General features: G+C 49.8%; 1 protein-coding gene and 1 long non-coding RNA gene across 8 annotated transcripts in view; one reads left to right on the top strand and one right to left on the bottom strand.

Moving 5' to 3' along the window:
- The window catches only part of PLEK (pleckstrin), a 513,179-nt gene that overhangs the window by 290,774 nt on the left and 205,064 nt on the right, over positions 1-17,341 (top strand). The window lies entirely within an intron of this gene.
- Positions 12,257-14,149, bottom strand: LOC134911798 (uncharacterized). Its single transcript, XR_010176847.1, has 2 exons — positions 13,844-14,149; positions 12,257-13,033 (listed from the first exon to the last, which is right to left on the bottom strand). It is a non-coding gene; the product is annotated as an uncharacterized LOC134911798 (long non-coding RNA).

Raw genomic sequence — 17,341 nt, 5'->3', positions numbered from 1 at the left:
ATATATATATATGTATATATATATATATATACATATATTATGGTACATACAGCCTGGTACTCTGCTTCAGGGAATAAAGTGATGGAAGCAATGGGATAAATTAATGCTGCAGCACTCTGAGTCGTTTAAACATCACAGGTGTACTGAAAAAATCATGATGTGATTTTTCCAATACACCTTTGATGTTTAAAAGACTCAGAGTGCTGCAGCATTACTTCATTCTATATATATATAGATATATATAATACTCACTATGGAGTAGAGGGGTCACTGAGGTCCAGAGGCAGGCAGCAGGGCAGCGCAGCGTGAGTATCACTCACAGTGAACCTGCTTTAGAGTCCTCTTTACTTTCAAATTGTGGCGGGCAGGAGGGCTGGCTGGCAGGCAGGCGCATTGGAGGGCGGAAAGAGCGGCCATGGCTGAAGGGGCTGTGCAGTGTGACCTCGCTGACGTCACGCCACGCACAGCAGGGCAGCCGGGCAGCGTCTGAGGCTGAGCCGAGCGCTAGTGCTGCTCAGCGGCGCTGCCCGGTCAAGAATCAGTAGTGCGCATGCGCACGTGAATCCCGGGATTGAAGGCTCCAATCCCGGGATTCAAATCCCGGCATTTTTGGCCCCAAATCCCGGGATCCCGCCGATCCCGATCCCGGGATTGGCCACCCTACTTGGGTCCCATCGCCATGATATATCATTATAGTATGCAATTATTCCAAAATACAGAAAAATCCGATATCCAAAATACTTCTGGTCCCAAGCAATTTGGATAAGGGATACTCAACCTGTATTATTATATTGAGATTGCACAATTGCATCAAGAAAATAGTCCTAAATTGCTGTGACTAGTTACTTTGTTTTGCGATCTACCAAGGACATAGCAATTAATAAATTCCTGACATTTTAAATTCTGTGATCAAAAATGATGAGAATCTGTGGATTCAAGCTGCCGCTTAGTAAATTTACCAGGGACGTGCAGTCAGGGGAGGCAGTGCCTCCCCTGTCATTTATGATTAAAACAATATAAAAGAAGATACTTAAAACACAGATTTTGCGTCATAAGCATCTGCTTTTGCCTTTATATTATTTAAATAATTTGTAGCATAGAAAAAAATGGCATTCACTGTGGCTGGAGGCACTGCTCTAGGTGCCTCCGGCTGCCAATAAGGGAGAGCCGGAAACCGGGGGGGAGGGGCCAAACATCGGGCAGTAAAAGCCCATTAGCCCATTGAAAAAAGGTCCATATGCGGCACCTAATAGCAGTGCCTCTGTGACAGGGGCGTGCTTTAAGCCCATACGAAAGCACGCCCCTGTCACTATGTCTCGTGTGATTGGGCAGTGGGCAGGGCAACAAAGCACCTAACCCCCGGGGCTGGCTGACGCGAGCATTAGCTGGCATACTTGATTACCGCGCACCCCCCCTTCCGCACACACCATCACCGCGCCCCCTCTTTCCGCACACATGATCACCGCGCACCCCCACTCCCGTGCACAGATCACAGTGCACCCCCCTCCCGCACACACGATCACAGTGCACCCCCCTCCCGCACACACGATCACAGTGCACCCCCCTCCCGCACATATGAGTACCACGCACCCCCCTCCCGCACACATGATCACCGCGCACAACCGCCGCCCCCCCCTCCCACACACATGATCACAGCGCACCCCCCTCCCGCACACATGATCACCGCGCACAACCGCCGCCCCCCCTCCCGCACACACGATCACAGCGCACCCCCCTCCCGCACACATGAGTACCACTCACCCCCCTCCCGCACACATGATCACCGCGCACAACCGCCGCCCCGCCCCCCCTCCCGCGCACACGTTCATACACACACCCCGCCGGCACCCGCAACAACCAAGCAGCGTGCCCGGATCACAGTAATGGAGGCAGAGCAGGAGAAGGATCAGGAGGACCACTACCGCGGATCAGCCCTGCTGCTGATGCCGGTAAGAGAATCTTTCTCTCCAGAGCTGACAGTCTGTTTAGACCAACACTGCTGCATTATTACATTAGATGTGCCCCTTCCCCCACAATCGTAATACGATTATAAAGGATCCCTGTTAGTGTCAGTGTATGTGTGCAAGGACGGACTCCTGTATAGTGTCAGTGGGTGTGTATATGGACCCCTTGTATAGTGTCAGTGTACTGTATGTGTGTGTGGATGTACCCCTGTATAGTGTCAGTGTGTGTGTGTGTGTGTGTGTAAGGACCCCTGTATAGTGTCAGTATATGTGCGTGTGTGTATGGACCCCTGTATAGTGTCAGTGGGTGATGAGGCTCCATAGCGGCATGTTGTAACCCATGGACTGGAGGTACTCTGCTGGAGCTTAGGCTGCATGTGAGAGAGGATGAACTAAAGTACCAGGACTTCAGGCTGAAGGTGGACTCCAGATAGCAGCAGCCAGAAGGTAATGTAGTGTAACTCTAATCCTACCCCTCCCCCAGCCTAACCCCAACTCCCCCGAAGGCCTAACCCTAACCCAACCATCCCCCGCAGCCTAACCCTCCCTCCCCGCAGCCTAACCCTCCCATTCTGCAGCCAGACCCTAACTCTCCCCTCCCGCAGCCTGACCCTAACCTCCCCTCCCGCAGCCTGACCCTAACCTCCCCTCCCGCAGCCTAACCCTCCCATTCTGCAGCCAGACCGTAACTCTCCCCTCCCGCAGCCTGACCCTAACCTCCCCTCCCGCAGCCTGACCCTTACCTCCCCTCCCGCAGCCTAACCCTCCCATTCTGCAGCCAGACCCTAACTCTCCCCTCCCGCAGCCTGACCCTAACCTCCCCTCCCGCAGCCTGACCCTAACCTCCACTCCTGCAGCCTAACCCTAAGCTCCCCTCCCGCAGCCTGACCCTAACCTCCCCTCCCGCAGCCTGACCCTAACCTCCCCTCCCGCAGCCTGACCCTAACGTCCACTCCTGCAGCCTAACCCTAACCTCCCCTCCCGCAGCCTGACCCTAACCTCCTCTCCTGCAGCCTAACCCTAACCTCCCCCTCCCCTCCCACAGCCTGACCCTAACCACCCCTCCCGCAGCCTAACCGTAACCTCCTCCTCCCCTCCCGCAGCCTGACCCTAACCTCCCCTCCTGCAGCCTGACCCTAACCTCCACTCCTGCAGCCTAACCCTAACCTCCCCCTCCCCTCCCGCAGCCTAACCGTAACCTCCTCCTCCCCTCCCGCAGCCTAACCGTAACCTCCTCCTCTCCTCCCGCAGCCTGACCCTAACCTCCACTCCCGCAGCCTGACATATCCTCTCCCTCCTGCAGCCTGACCCTACCCTCGCCCTCCCGCAGCCTATCCCTAACCTCCTAACCACAGCCTGACCCTACCCTCGCCCTCCAGCAGCCTAATGCTACCCTCGCTGGGATGCCAACTACATCCCGCTGATATAATGTTTGTCCTTACTACTACCCCCAACCAGTACCTATCACTACTATGATCACATAGAATATATATTTATTTGAAGTGTTGGTGGTGGCAGCGGCAGTAACGGGGATTAAGTTGGAGGTGGTAGGAGTCATCGTCGGTACTCAAATGACATTTTGACTGCAGTGCCTCACCAGCCACTGACCTCACCGCACGCCACTGAAATTCACCCCCTACTGCAGACTTTCCCAAACTCCGCCATTGCAGTCCAGGTATTAAGGATATCCATGCTTGAGTCCAAATGGTAAAATGAAATAGATTGAGGTACTAAGTAAGTCACCTGTCTTCAAGCATGGCTATCCTTAAAACCTGGTGTGTAATGGCAGAGTTAAGTGTAACAATGTAATAATCAGGTAAGTAGTAAGTTAAAATAGATATAACTCTGCGTTTCCCAGGTAATTACTTGTTTACTTTTAATTATACCTTGTACTATTCTCCTTCTAGCTTTAATGCTTCAATCTTCACAGACAGGCGAGGAAGAATTTCACCCGGATACTTTGCCTGAGGGATTTCTTGCACAATAAATTTTATTAACTTTTGTCCCTTTCTTAAGGACTCAATGAGTAGAAGCACTCACAATCACAAGATATTCAAATGAAATTACAATACTGAAATACATGCAACTTTTACACTCAACACAATAAAAAGAACATATTTGATTTTACTGGAACACATTGTCGCTGTGTCTCATCTTCACTTTAACCGAATGAACCTAGGTATAATGGGTTAGTACTATTTCTTTAAGATTCACACTATGCACTGTTCACTATGCAATAAACACTCTGATAATATTAAACTGAACTAGACTAATAGTAATATCACCTTTCAAAGTCACACTACAACGTTACTATTGCAGTCAGGGGCGTTTCTACAGAGGAGGGGGCCCGGGTGCACCTCCGGGTGGGCCCCCTGCTCTGAACGGCGCTGTAGACTCCGGCAATGTGCCAGAGTCTACTGCGCATGCGCAGGTTTCCGGAAACATAGCGCCAGCCATGATTTGGCTACCGCGCATGTGTGGCGGCCATTTTGGTGGCGATTTCTGCCTCGGGCGCTGCGCCCGCCGCTAGACTCCGGTTAGGTAAGTATTTAAATGGGTGCAATGTGTGCGGTGTGGGCCCCCCCATGACCCAGGGGCCCGTGTGCACCGCACACATTGCACCCATTATAGAAAAGCCAATGATTGCAGTCTATCTGAGTACTCTTCCCTCGCTCTCTACCTCGTTGGTGCACATATAGAGAATCCTGTCCTACTGGTACCAGTGAGATTTGTTGAGTCTCTCTTAAGGGCCCCATACACTACAACGATCTCATGTCGGAGGTGATCGCAGGCGATCACTCCGATAGCCTCCCGGGGGGGCAGGATCGACCAAGATACATCGTATGCTGTCCATTTGCATACGATATATCTGGGCGATCCAAAGCCATGCCCTCAGGTCGGACCAGATTGAATGTGCAGCACATTCAATCTGGAGGATCCGATCCGATGCTCACGGGAACGCGCATCGGATCGGTTCGGGAACACCTCTAAAATGCCCGATTTCAGCCGATATATCGGGCCGAATGCCCGAATTGGGCTGAAATTGGGCATTATCGCTCTAGTGTATGGGGCCCTTAAGATAAATATGATATGTCTCTGAGACAAATGGGGCAATATCACGTCCTGAGAGATTAGATTCCACTGTTTTGTGTCACTTGCTGCCTCTCACTAAACATGCAGTAAACTCCTCAGGGAAGATGAGAATTAAGACAACCTTATAACCAGACTTGCCTACTCTCCCGGAATGGCTGGGAGGCTCCTGAAAATCGGGTTACCCTCTCGGCCCCCCGGAAGAACAGGCAAGTCTCCCGATTGCAGGGGTTTCCCACTGCCCGGCCGCCCACTTAGCGAATAAAGTGGGCGGTCTGGGCAGGCGATGACGCGATTCTTGTTGAATCGCATCATCATAGCCACGCCCCCTGCTGTATAATGCCGATAATAGCGACATTACACAGCGGGGGCGTGGCTTACGTGACGCGATTCCCGCAGCCACGCCCCGTTCCACCTCCGCCACGCCTCTGGCCCGCCCCCCTCTGCACGCCCCATCACTGCCCGCCCCCCTGCTGAGCCGACCTGGCTGCTCTCTCCTGGAGAGAGCAGCCAGAAAGTCGGCAAGTATGCTTATAACCTTATTTTATAATCCAATAGTTTTATAATCCTGTTTGATCCTTAAAGAGAGTGGAATATCAGAACCATGTATCTAGAGTTCACTGACTCACACTGTCAATCACTGGGGGTAATTCCAAGTTGATCGCAGCAGGATTTTTGTTAGCAATTGGGCAAAACCATGGCCCTCATTCCGAGTTGATCGCTCGCAAGGCGAATTTAGCAGAGTTGCTCACGCTAAGCCTACGCCTACTGGGAGTGTATCTTAGCTTCTTAAAATTGCGACCGATGTATTCGCAATATTGCGATTACAAACTACTTAGCAGTTTCAGAGTAGCTTCAGACTTACTCGGCATCTGCGATCAGTTCAGTGCTTGTCGTTCCTGGTTTGACGTCATAAACACACCCAGCGTTCGGCCAGACACTCCCCCGTTTCTCCGGCCACTCCTGCGTTTTTTCCGGAAACGGTAGCGTTTTTATCCACACTCCCCTAAAACGCCGTGTTTCCGCCCAGTAACACCCATTTCCTGTCAATCACACTATGTTCGCCGGAGCGCAGAAAAAGCCGTGAGTAAAAATACTATCTTCATTGTAAATTTACTTGGCGCAGTCGCAGTGCGAATATTGCGCATGCGTACTAAGCGGAATTTCACTGCGATGCGATGAAAATTACAGACCGAACGACTCGGAATGAGGGCCCATGTGCACTGCAGGGGAGGCAGATATAACATGTGCAGAAAGAGTTAGATTTGGGTGTGGTGTGTTCAATCTGCAATCTAATTTGCAGTGTAAAAATAAAGCAGCCAGTATTTACCCTGCACAGAAAATAAGAATTTACTCACCGGTAATTCTATTTCTCGTAGTCCGTAGTGGATGCTGGGACTCCGTAAGGACCATGGGGAATAGCGGCTCCGCAGGAGACTGGGCACAACTAAAAGAAAGCTTTAGACTACTGGTGTGCACTGGCTCCTCCCACCATGACCCTCCTCCAGACTTCAGTTAGGATACTGTGCCCGGAAGAGCTGACACAATAAGGAAGGATTTTGAATCCCGGGTAAGACTCATACCAGCCACACCAATCACACCGTATAACTCGTGATACAATACCCAGTTCACAGTATGATAACAACTGAGCCTCTCAACAGATGGCTCAACAATAACCCTTTAGTTAAACAATCACTATATACAAGTATTGCAGACAATCCGCACTTGGGATGGGCGCCCAGCATCCACTACGGACTACGAGAAATAGAATTACCGGTGAGTAAATTCTTATTTTCTCTGACGTCCTAAGTGGATGCTGGGACTCCGTAAGGACCATGGGGATTATACCAAAGCTCCCAAACGGGCGGGAGAGTGCGGATGACTCTGCAGCACCGAATGGGCAAACTCTAGGTCCTCCTCAGCCAGGGTGTCAAACTTGTAGAATTTAGCAAATGTGTTTGACCCCGACCAAGTAGCTGCTCGGCAAAGTTGTAGAGCCGAGACCCCTCGGGCAGCCGCCCAAGAAGAGCCCACCTTCCTCGTGGAATGGGCTTTCACTGATTTAGGATGCGGCAGTCCAGCCGCAGAATGTGCAAGCTGAATCGTACTACAGATCCAGCGAGCAATAGTCTGCTTTGAAGCAGGTGCACCCAACTTGTTGGGCGCATACAGGATAAATAGCGAGTCAGTCTTTCTGACTCCAGCTGTCCTGGAAACATAAATTTTCAGGGCCCTGACTACGTCCAACAACTTGGAAGCCTTCAAGTCTTTAGTAGCCGCAGGAACAACGATAGGTTGGTTCAGATGAAAGGCTGATACCACCTTAGGGAGAAATTGGGGACGAGTCCTCAATTCTGCCCTATCCATATGGAAAATCAGATAAGGGCTTTTACATGACAAAGCCGCCAATTCTGATACACGCCTGGCCGAAGCCAAGGCCAACAACATGACCACTTTCCACGTGAGATACTTCAATTCCACGGTTTTAAGTGGCTCAAACCAATGTGACTTTAGGAAATCCAACACCACGTTGAGATCCCAAGGTGCCACTGGAGGCACAAAAGGAGGCTGAATATGCAGCACTCCCTTAACAAAAGTTTGAACTTCAGGTAGTGAAGCCAGTTCTCTCTGGAAGAAAATCGATAGAGCCGAAATCTGGACCTTAATGGAACCCAATTTTAGGCCCATAGTCACCCCTGACTGTAGGAAGTGCAGGAAACGGCCCAGCTGAAATTCTTCCGTTGGGGCCTTCCTGGCCTCACACCACGCAACATATTTTCGCCATATGCGGTGATAATGGTTTGCGGTTACTTCTTTCCTAGCTTTAATCAGCATAGGAATGACTTCCTCCGGAATGCCCTTTTCCTTCAGGATCCGGTGTTCAACCGCCATGCCGTCAAACGCAGCCGCGGTAAGTCTTGGAACAGACAGGGCCCCTGCTGCAGCAGGTCCTGTCTGAGCGGCAGAGGCCATGGGTCCTCTGAGATCATTTCTTGAAGTTCCGGGTACCAAGCTCTTCTTGGCCAATCCGGAACAATGAGTATAGTTCTTACTCATCTTCTCCTTATTATCCTCAGTACCTTTGGTATGAGAGGAAGAGGAGGGAACACATAAACCGACCGGTACACCCACGGTGTCACTAGAGCGTCCACAGCTATCGCCTGCGGGTCCCTTGACCTGGCGCAATATCTTTCTAGCTTTTTGTTTAGGCGGGACGCCATCATGTCCACCTGTGGCCTTTCCCAACGGTTTACAATCAGTTGGAAGACTTCTGGATGAAGTCCCCACTCTCCCGGGTGGAGGTCGTGCCTGCTGAGGAAGTCTGCTTCCCAGTTGTCCACTCCCGGAATGAACACTGCTGACAGTGCTAACACGTGATTTTCCGCCCATCGGAGAATCCTTGTGGCTTCTGCCATCGCCGTCCTGCTTCTCGTGCCGCCCTGTCGGTTTACATGGGCGACCGCCGTGATGTTGTCTGACTGGATCAGTACCGGCTGGTTTTGAAGCAGGGGTTTTGCCTGACTTAGGGCATTGTAAATGGCCCTTAGTTCCAGAATATTTATGTGTAGGGAAGTCTCCTGACTTGACCATAGTCCTTGGAAGTTTCTTCCCTGTGTGACTGCCCCCCAGCCTCGAAGGCTGGCATCCGTGGTCACCAGGACCCAGTCCTGTATGCCGAATCTGCGGCCCTCTTGAAGATGAGCACTCTGCAGCCACCACAGCAGTGACACCCTGGTCCTTGGAGACAGGGTTATCAGTTGATGCATCTGAAGATGCGATCCGGACCATTTGTCCAACAGGTCCCACTGAAAGGTTCTTGCATGAAACCTGCCGAATGGAATTGCTTCGTAGGAAGCTACCATCTTTCCCAGGATCCGCGTGCAGTGATGCACCGACACCTGTTTTGGTTTTAGGAGGCCTCTGACTAGAGATGACAGCTCCTTGGCCTTCTCCTCCGGGAGAAACACTTTTTTCTGTTCTGTGTCCAGAACCATCCCCAGGAACAGTAGACGTGTCGTAGGGACCAGCTGTGACTTTGGAATATTTAGAATCCAGCCGTGCTGTTGTAGCACCTCCCGAGATAGTGCTACCCCCACCAACAACTGCTCCCTGGACCTCGCCTTTATCAGGAAATCGTCCAAGTACGGGATAATTAAAACTCCCTTCTTTCGAAGGAGTATCATCATTTCGGCCATTACCTTGGTAAAGACCCTTGGAGCCGTGGATAGACCGAACGGCAACGTCTGGAATTGGTAATGACAATCCTGTACCACAAATCTGAGGTACTCCTGGTGAGGATGGTAAATGGGGACATGCAGGTAAGCATCCTTGATGTCCAGTGATACCATGTAATCCCCCTCGTCCAGGCTTGCAATAACCGCCCTGAGCGATTCCATCTTGAACTTTAATTTTTTTATATATGTGTTCAAGGATTTCAAATTTAAAATGGGTCTCACCGAACCGTCCGGTTTCGGTACCACAAACATTGTGGAATAGTAACCCCGTCCTTGTTGAAGTAGGGGCACCTTTACTATCACCTGCTGGGAATACAGCTTGTGAATTGCCTCTATCACTGCCTCCCTGCCTGAGGGAGTTGTTGGCAAGGCAGATTTGAGGAAACAGCGGGGGGGAGACGTCTCGAATTCCAGCTTGTACCCCTGAGATACTACTTGCAAGATCCAGCGATCCACCCGTGAGCGAGCCCACTGATCGCTGAAATTTTTGAGACGGGCCCCCACCGTACCTGGCTCCGCCTGTGGAGCCCCAGCGTCATGCGGTGGACTTAGAGGAAGCGGGGGAGGACTTTTGCTCCTGGGAACTGGCTGTATGCTGCAGCTTTTTCCCTCTACCTCTGCCTCTGGGCAGAAAGGACGCGCCTTTAACCCGCTTGCCCTTATGGGGCCGAAAGGACTGTACCTGATAATACGGTGCTTTCTTTGGCTGTGAGGGAACATGGGGTAAAAATGCAGATTTCCCAGCAGTTGCTGTGGAAACTAGGTCCGAGAGACCATCCCCGAACAACTCCTCACCTTTATAAAGCAAAACTTCCATGTGCCTTTTTGAGTCTGCATCACCTGTCCACTGCCGAGTCCATAACCCTCTCCTGGCAGAAATGGACATTGCACTTATTTTAGATGCCAGCCGGCAAATATCCCTCTGTGCATCTCTCATGTATAAGACTGCGTCTTTAATATGCTCTACTGTTAGCAATATAGTGTCCCTGTCTAGGGTATCAATATTTTCCGACAGGGAATCTGACCACGCGGCTGCAGCACTGCACATCCATGCTGAAGCAATAGCTGGTCTCAGTATAATACCTGTGTGTGTATATACAGACTTCAGGATAGCCTCCTGCTTTCTATCAGCAGGTTCCTTTAAGGCGGCCGTATCCGGAGACGGTAGTGCCACCTTCTTTGACAAGCGTGTGAGCGCTTTATCCACCCTAGGGGATGTTTCCCAACGTCCTATCCTCTGGCGGGAAAGGGTACGCCATTAGTAACCTTTTAGAAATTATTAGTTTCTTATCGGGGGAAGCCCACGCTTCTTCACACACTTCATTTAATTCCTCAGATGGAGGAAAAACTACTGGTAGTTTTTTCTCTCCAAACATAATACCCTTTTTTGTGGTACCGGGGGTAACATCAGAAATGTGCAACACATTTTTCATTGCCTCAATCATGTAACGTGTGGCCCTATTGGAAGTTACATTAGTCTCATCGTCGTCGACACTGGAGTCAGTATCCGTGTCGACATCTGTGTCTGCCATCTGAGGTAGCGGGCGTTTTAGAGCCCCTGATGGCTTTTGATACGCCTGGGCAGGCACAGGCTAAGAAGCCGGCTGTCCCATATTTGGTATGTCGTCAAACCTTTTATGTAAGGAGTCGACACTGTCACGTAGTTCCTTCCACATAACCATCTACTCAGGTGTCGGCCCCGCAGGGGGTGACATCACATTTATAGGCATCTGCTCCGCCTCCACATAAGCCTCCTCATCAAACATGTTGACACAGCCGTACCGACACACCGCATACACACAGGGAATGCTCTGACAGAGGACAGGACCCCACAAAGCCCTTCGGGGAGACAGAGAGAGAGTATGCCAGCACACACCAGAGCGCTATATAACACAGGGATCCCACTATAAATGAGTGTTTTTTCCCTTATAGCTGCTTATATTATATATACTGCGCCTAAATTTAGTGCCCCCCCTCTCTTTTTTACCCTTATGTAGCTTGACACTGCAGGGGAGAGCCAGGGAGCGTCCTTCCAGCGGAGCTGTGAGGGAAAAATGGCGCCAGTGTGCTGAGGGAGATAGCCCCACCCCTTTTCCGGCGGACTTCTCCCGCTTTTTCTGGAATTCTGGCAGGGGTATTTTTACACCTATATAGCCTTCCTGACTATATATGGTGTAGATTTGCCAGCCAAGGTGTATTATATTGCCCTCAGGGTGCCCCCCCCCAGCGCCCTGCACCCATCAGTGACCGGAGTGTGAGGTGTGCATGAGGAGCAATGGCGCACAGCTGCAGTGCTGTGCGCTACCTTGTTGAAGACAGAAGTCTTCTGCCGCCGATTTTCCGGAACACTTCTTGCTTCTGGCTCTGTAAGGGGGCCGGCGGCGCGGCTCCGGGACCGAACTATCGAGGTCGGGTCCTGTGTTCGATCCCTCTGGAGCTAATGGTGTCCAGTAGCCTAAGAAGCCCAAGCTACCTCCAGTCAGGTAGGTTCGCTTCCTCTCCCCTTAGTCCCTCGCTGCAGTGAGTCTGTTGCCAGCAGATCTCACTGTAAAATAAAAAACCTAAATATACTTTCTTTCTAGGAGCTCAGGAGAGCCCCTAGTGTGCATCCAGCTCAGCCGGGCACAAGATTCTAACTGAAGTCTGGAGGAGGGTCATGGTGGGAGGAGCCAGTGCACACCAGTAGTCTAAAGCTTTCTTTTAGTTGTGCCCAGTCTCCTGCGGAGCCGCTATTCCCCATGGTCCTTACGGAGTCCCAGCATCCACTTAGGACGTCAGAGAAACAATATAACCCACCCAAATCTAACTCTTTCTGCACGTTATATCTGCCTCCCCTGCAGTGCAGTTGGTTTTGCCCAATTGCTATCAAAAATCCTGCTGCGATCAACTTGGAATTACCCCCACTGTTCCTTCCAGTATGTGTGAATGCTGTAGCTTACTTGTGAACTCAAACTCAGCTGCTGCAAATTTATTACCAAAGTCTTATGCCTGAGAAAACTAATATATTCATGTAGTAGGTGGTGAGTAATCTAGAGTCTAGTATCAACTTCTCCTTAATGTTTGTCTATTAGAAAGACTCTGGAGCATAAATAGATTACAGTTACTTCCATCAATCCAGCCCTAAATTATATTAGCTGAATGTCTCTGTATTATGCAGGGTATAACTCAGGGCTTTAGTGTAGAATGCTCACTGAGCTGCGTTTAATAGGAGGAGCTGCATATAGAAGTCAGTTCACATATAATTCTGTGTGAGGTTATCACTGATGTATGTTGGCAGCAATTAAATCAGTCACTGCAACTATCCTGATGGTGCGGTTACAGACTATTATAAAAGAAAATTGAATAGTGGCGCAACTACCATTAGGCCTTACATGAAATATCCTTATCAATTCCAGGTGTAATGAGTCCTGTGTTGTAAGGGTCCCGTTGTCCGTGCAACCTTTGATCCTATGGTCAAAATCCTTAACTCATCTAGCGGGTCCACTGTGTCCGGGAAATCCTGATCTGAGAGAGTACTGTAATACATACGAAACCTCAACACTTGCGGTGTCTCCGATCTCCTACAGTGTAGCCCGCTGGTCTCTGCTTCTGCTCTCCGTGCCGTGGCTTCCGGCTGCCACGCTTCAGCGGTGAAGTTACGGGCCGACTGTAACGGAGCGGGAGATGTCCGCTAATGTCCGCTGATGTTAGCTCTGTTTGCCGGGTATCTGGCTGTGGCGCTTCAGTGGTGATGTCACAGGCCGCCTGTAATTGAGCGGGAGATGTCCGTTAGTGTCCGCTGATGTTAGCTATGTTTGCCGGGTATCCCCAAAAGTCATCCAATACGTATCACACATATTCTGGGTGCTCTATCAAGGATCTGAGTGAGGTTATCACTGATGTATGTTGGCAGCAATTAAATCAGTCACTGCAACTATCCTGATGGTGCGGTTACAGACTAGCAATCAGGATACCTTACTAGGGCTCTCTGGTCCTTCCTCCAGATCCGCCTTGCTGCACTGCTTATTATGGGAGATAGAGATGATGTCCCCAGAGCCGGCCCTAACCAATATGATGCCCTAGGCAAGATTTTGGCTGGTGCCCCCTAGCACAGCCGCTAGTTCTGTAGCAGATGTGTGGCATGAGTCAGCTGGCAGCTCTGCTAATGTCGGGTGCCTTTTGTTTATGAAAATGCATCATATTATTTGCATTACTTTGTGGCTAGGCTGCACAAGCAGCTTCTTCTGATTAAAATGATATGCAGTATGCCTATATTCTGTGTGCGACTGCGGCTGTATCTGCATACGAAATACTACATTACAGTGATTTCCAGGAATACACTGTAATGTATCATTTTGTATGCAGATACAGCCGCAGTTACACACAGAATATAGGCATGTCGCATATCATTTTAATCAGCAGAAGCTACTGGTGCCCCTAAGCATACCAAATGCCCTAGGCATTTGCCTAGTTTGCCTATGCCTAAGGCCGGCTCTGGATGTCCCCGCCTGCTGCTATCACTCCATTTCAGGCCACTCCCCAGAGGCATCTCCAACCCAGTCACTCAGGCTTTACCTCTGCCTCCGTCGTCACTGACCTAGGCCACCTCCCTCATCACCGACATAGGAGTTCGCTGGGAGACCGGACCCGCTCTGCTCGATCACCAGAGCTCGTCGATTAAAGCAGGTACCGTCCTGAACCCAGTTCCGATGCTGTCTGAAGCTGACTACACCGAGTAGAGCATCCCCATCAACGCAGCACCTCCGCGCTCTTTCTCCGTCCCCTCAGAGCTCTAATAGCAGTCTCTCAGCAGCACAACATGTCCCCCCCACAGTTACCTCAAGGTAGATGCTAAATCCTAGTGGGCTAAGGGACCTGTGATGTCATGGGGCGGAGCAAGGACGGCAGGATACTACTTTCAGTATCCACGCCACCAACTATTACCTTTAGTAATCAGGTGGCGAGCAAAGCGGAGCGGAGCTCGCCACCGTGCCCGAAGCGTGGCGAGCGAAGCGAGCCCGCGAAGGTCCATTTCTGGACGGTTGTGTCTATTTCCTAGTTGGCTAAGGGACATTTGACCCACGTGACACGCAAGAGAAGGGGAGGAGCAAGTTCGGCAAAGGGTCCAGAAATGGACCCTCGCGGGCTTGCTTCGTTTGCCACGCTTCGGGCACGGTGGCTCGCTTTGCTCGCCACCTGATTACTAAAATTAATAGTTGGTGGCGTGAATACTGAAAGTAGTATCCTACCGTCCTTGCTCCGCCCCCTGACGTCACAGGTCCCTTAGACCACTAGGATTTAGCATCTACCGTTACCTCAGGGCTCCCCAACTGCCACAAACTGTCCCTTCCTGTACTACCTGACAGCGCTCATGTGACCTGCTTCTGACATCATGAGCAACTGCCAGGGATGCTGGGAATTATCTTCATTATAGATTAAAACAACTTTGGCTGACATTATATTATCATGAATAAATATGCATACACATACATATTACAGGTTGAGTATCCCTTATCCAAAATGCTTGGGACCAGAGGAATTTTGGATATCGGATTTTTCCGTATTTTGGAATAATTGCATACCATAATGAGATATCATGGTGATGGGACCTAAATCTAAGCACAGAATGCATTTATGTTACATATACACCTTATTCACACAGCCTGAAGGTCATTTTAGCCAATATTTTTTATAACTTTGTGCATTACACAAAGTGTGTGTACATTCACACAATTCATTTATGTTTCATATACACCTTATACATACAGACTGAAGGTCATTTAATACAATATTTTTAATAACTTTGAGTATTAAACAAAGTTTGTGTACACTGAGCCATCAAAAAACAAAGGTTTCACTATCTCAGTCTTACTCAAAAAAGTCTGTATTTCGGAATATTCCGTATTTCGGAATATTTGGATATGGGATACTCAACCTGTATTGGTGCGTTAGGCAACACATATAAGCTCCCTTTTTCAAACAAGTGTGATAACCATATATCGCACAGAGGGCTATTTGCTTGGGTATCACATAAGGTTTTAAATTAAGTTCAATATAATAACATTCAATAGTGTAAAGAGAAGTCCGTTATGTCTCATAGTTCCAGGTAAACAGGTACAGCAGAGTGTTTAAGGCAATGCCCTGGTAATATTCAGTACAGTATATGCCTTAAGCGCCAATTTTGCTCGGTATATGACACTAGAGCAGTGGTTCCTAAACTCGGTCCTCAAGTACCCCCAACAGTTCATGTTTTCCAGGTCTCCTCACAGGATTGCAAGTGAAATAATTTGCTCCACCTGTGGGTCTTTTAAAATGTGTCAGTGAGTAATGAATACACCTGTGCACCTGCGAGGTGACAACTGTTGGGGATACTTGAGGACTGAGTTTGGGAACCACTACACTAAATGGTAAATTTAATTTCTCTGACGTCCTAGTGGATGCTGGGTACTCCGTAAGGACCATGGGGTATAGACGGGCTCCGCAGGAGACTGGGCACTCTTAAAAGAAAGATTAGGTAATATATCTGGTGTGCACTGGCTCCTCCCTCTATGCCCCTCCTCCAGACCTCAGTTAGTATCTGTGCCCGGCCAGAGCTGGATGCACCCTAGGGGCTCTCCTGAGCTTCCTAGAAAAGAAAGTATTTGTTAGGTTTTTTATTTTCAGTGAGATCTGCTGGCAACAGACTCACTGCTACGTGGGACTGAGGGGAGAGAAGCGAACCTACCTGCTTGCAGCTAGCTTGGGCTTCTAAGGCTACTGGACACCATTAGCTCCAGAGGGATCGAACACAGGCCCAGTCCTCGGTCGTCCGGTCCCGGAGCCGCGCCGCCGTCCCCCTTGCAGAGCCAGAAGAACGAAGAGAAGTTGAAAATCGGCGGCTGAAGACTCCGGTCTTCATTAAGGTAGCGCACAGCACTGCAGCTGTGCGCCATTGCTCCCTTAGCACACCACACACTCCGGTCACTGATGGGTGCAGGGCGCTGGGGGGGGCGCCCTGGGCAGCAATTAGATTACCTTACTTGGCGAAAAGCACATAATACAGTCTGATAAACTGTATATGTGCATTAACCCCCGCCATTAAAGTACATAAAAGGACAGAAGCCCGCCGCTGAGGGGGCCGGGCCTTCTTCCTCAGCACATTGGCGCCATTTTCTCTTCACAGCTCAGCTGGAAGGAAGCTCCCCAGGCTCTCCCCAGCAGTATCCTGGTACACAAAGGGTAAAAAAGATAGGGGGGGCACATAAATTTAGGCGCAAAACTGTGTATATAAGCTGCTATAGGGGAAAAATCACTCAGTATAGTGTACATCCCTGTATTATATAGCGCTGTGGTGTGTGCTGGCATACTCTCTCTCTGTCTCTCCAAAGGGCCTGGTGGGGGAACTGTCTTCAAATAGAGCATCCCCTGTGTATGTGGTGTGTCGATACGCGTGTGTCGACATGTCTGAGGTAAAAGGCTCCTCTAAGGAGGTGATAGAGCGGATAAGTGTGTGGGAGGGTGTCTCCGTCAACAACGCCGACACCTGTTTGGATATGTGTAAGTGCTGAGGTAAAATTATTGCACAAAAGGTTAGGGAACAGAAAGGAAATCTACCCTGGTCTGTCCCTATGTCACAGAGTCCTTCAGAGTCTCTCTATGCTCACTATCCAAAATAACAAAGTATCGACACGGAGTTTAACTCCACTGTCGACTACGATAATGCAAAGTTACAGCCAAGAGGGCTAAAAGATATTCAATATATGATTATTGGAATAAAAGATGATTTGCATATCACTGATGACTCATCTGTCCCTGACACGAGAGTACACATGTTAAGGGGAAGAATGCTGAGGTAAATTTCCCTCCTCTCATGAGGAAAAAGAGCGGGAATCTCCAGACAAGAGACGGCAGCTTCCCACAAGAGAATTCTCAGGCTGTATCCTTTCCCCACTAGGGCCAGGATGTGTTGAGAATCTTCCCCTTGGGTGTCCTGTTTGCACTAACTATTCTCAGGGATCCTGCAGATAGTGTGCACATTCTAGTATACTACCCAGACCGGCGATTGTGTCGGCATGGGTTTATAGCGCTGTGGCA

Source organism: Pseudophryne corroboree, chromosome 4 (assembly GCF_028390025.1).
Source record: "Pseudophryne corroboree isolate aPseCor3 chromosome 4, aPseCor3.hap2, whole genome shotgun sequence".
In the NCBI taxonomy this organism is placed as follows: Eukaryota; Metazoa; Chordata; class Amphibia; order Anura; family Myobatrachidae; genus Pseudophryne; species Pseudophryne corroboree.
The sequence above is the reverse complement of the archived record's forward strand: the minus strand, read 5'-3'. Positions and strand labels throughout refer to the sequence as shown.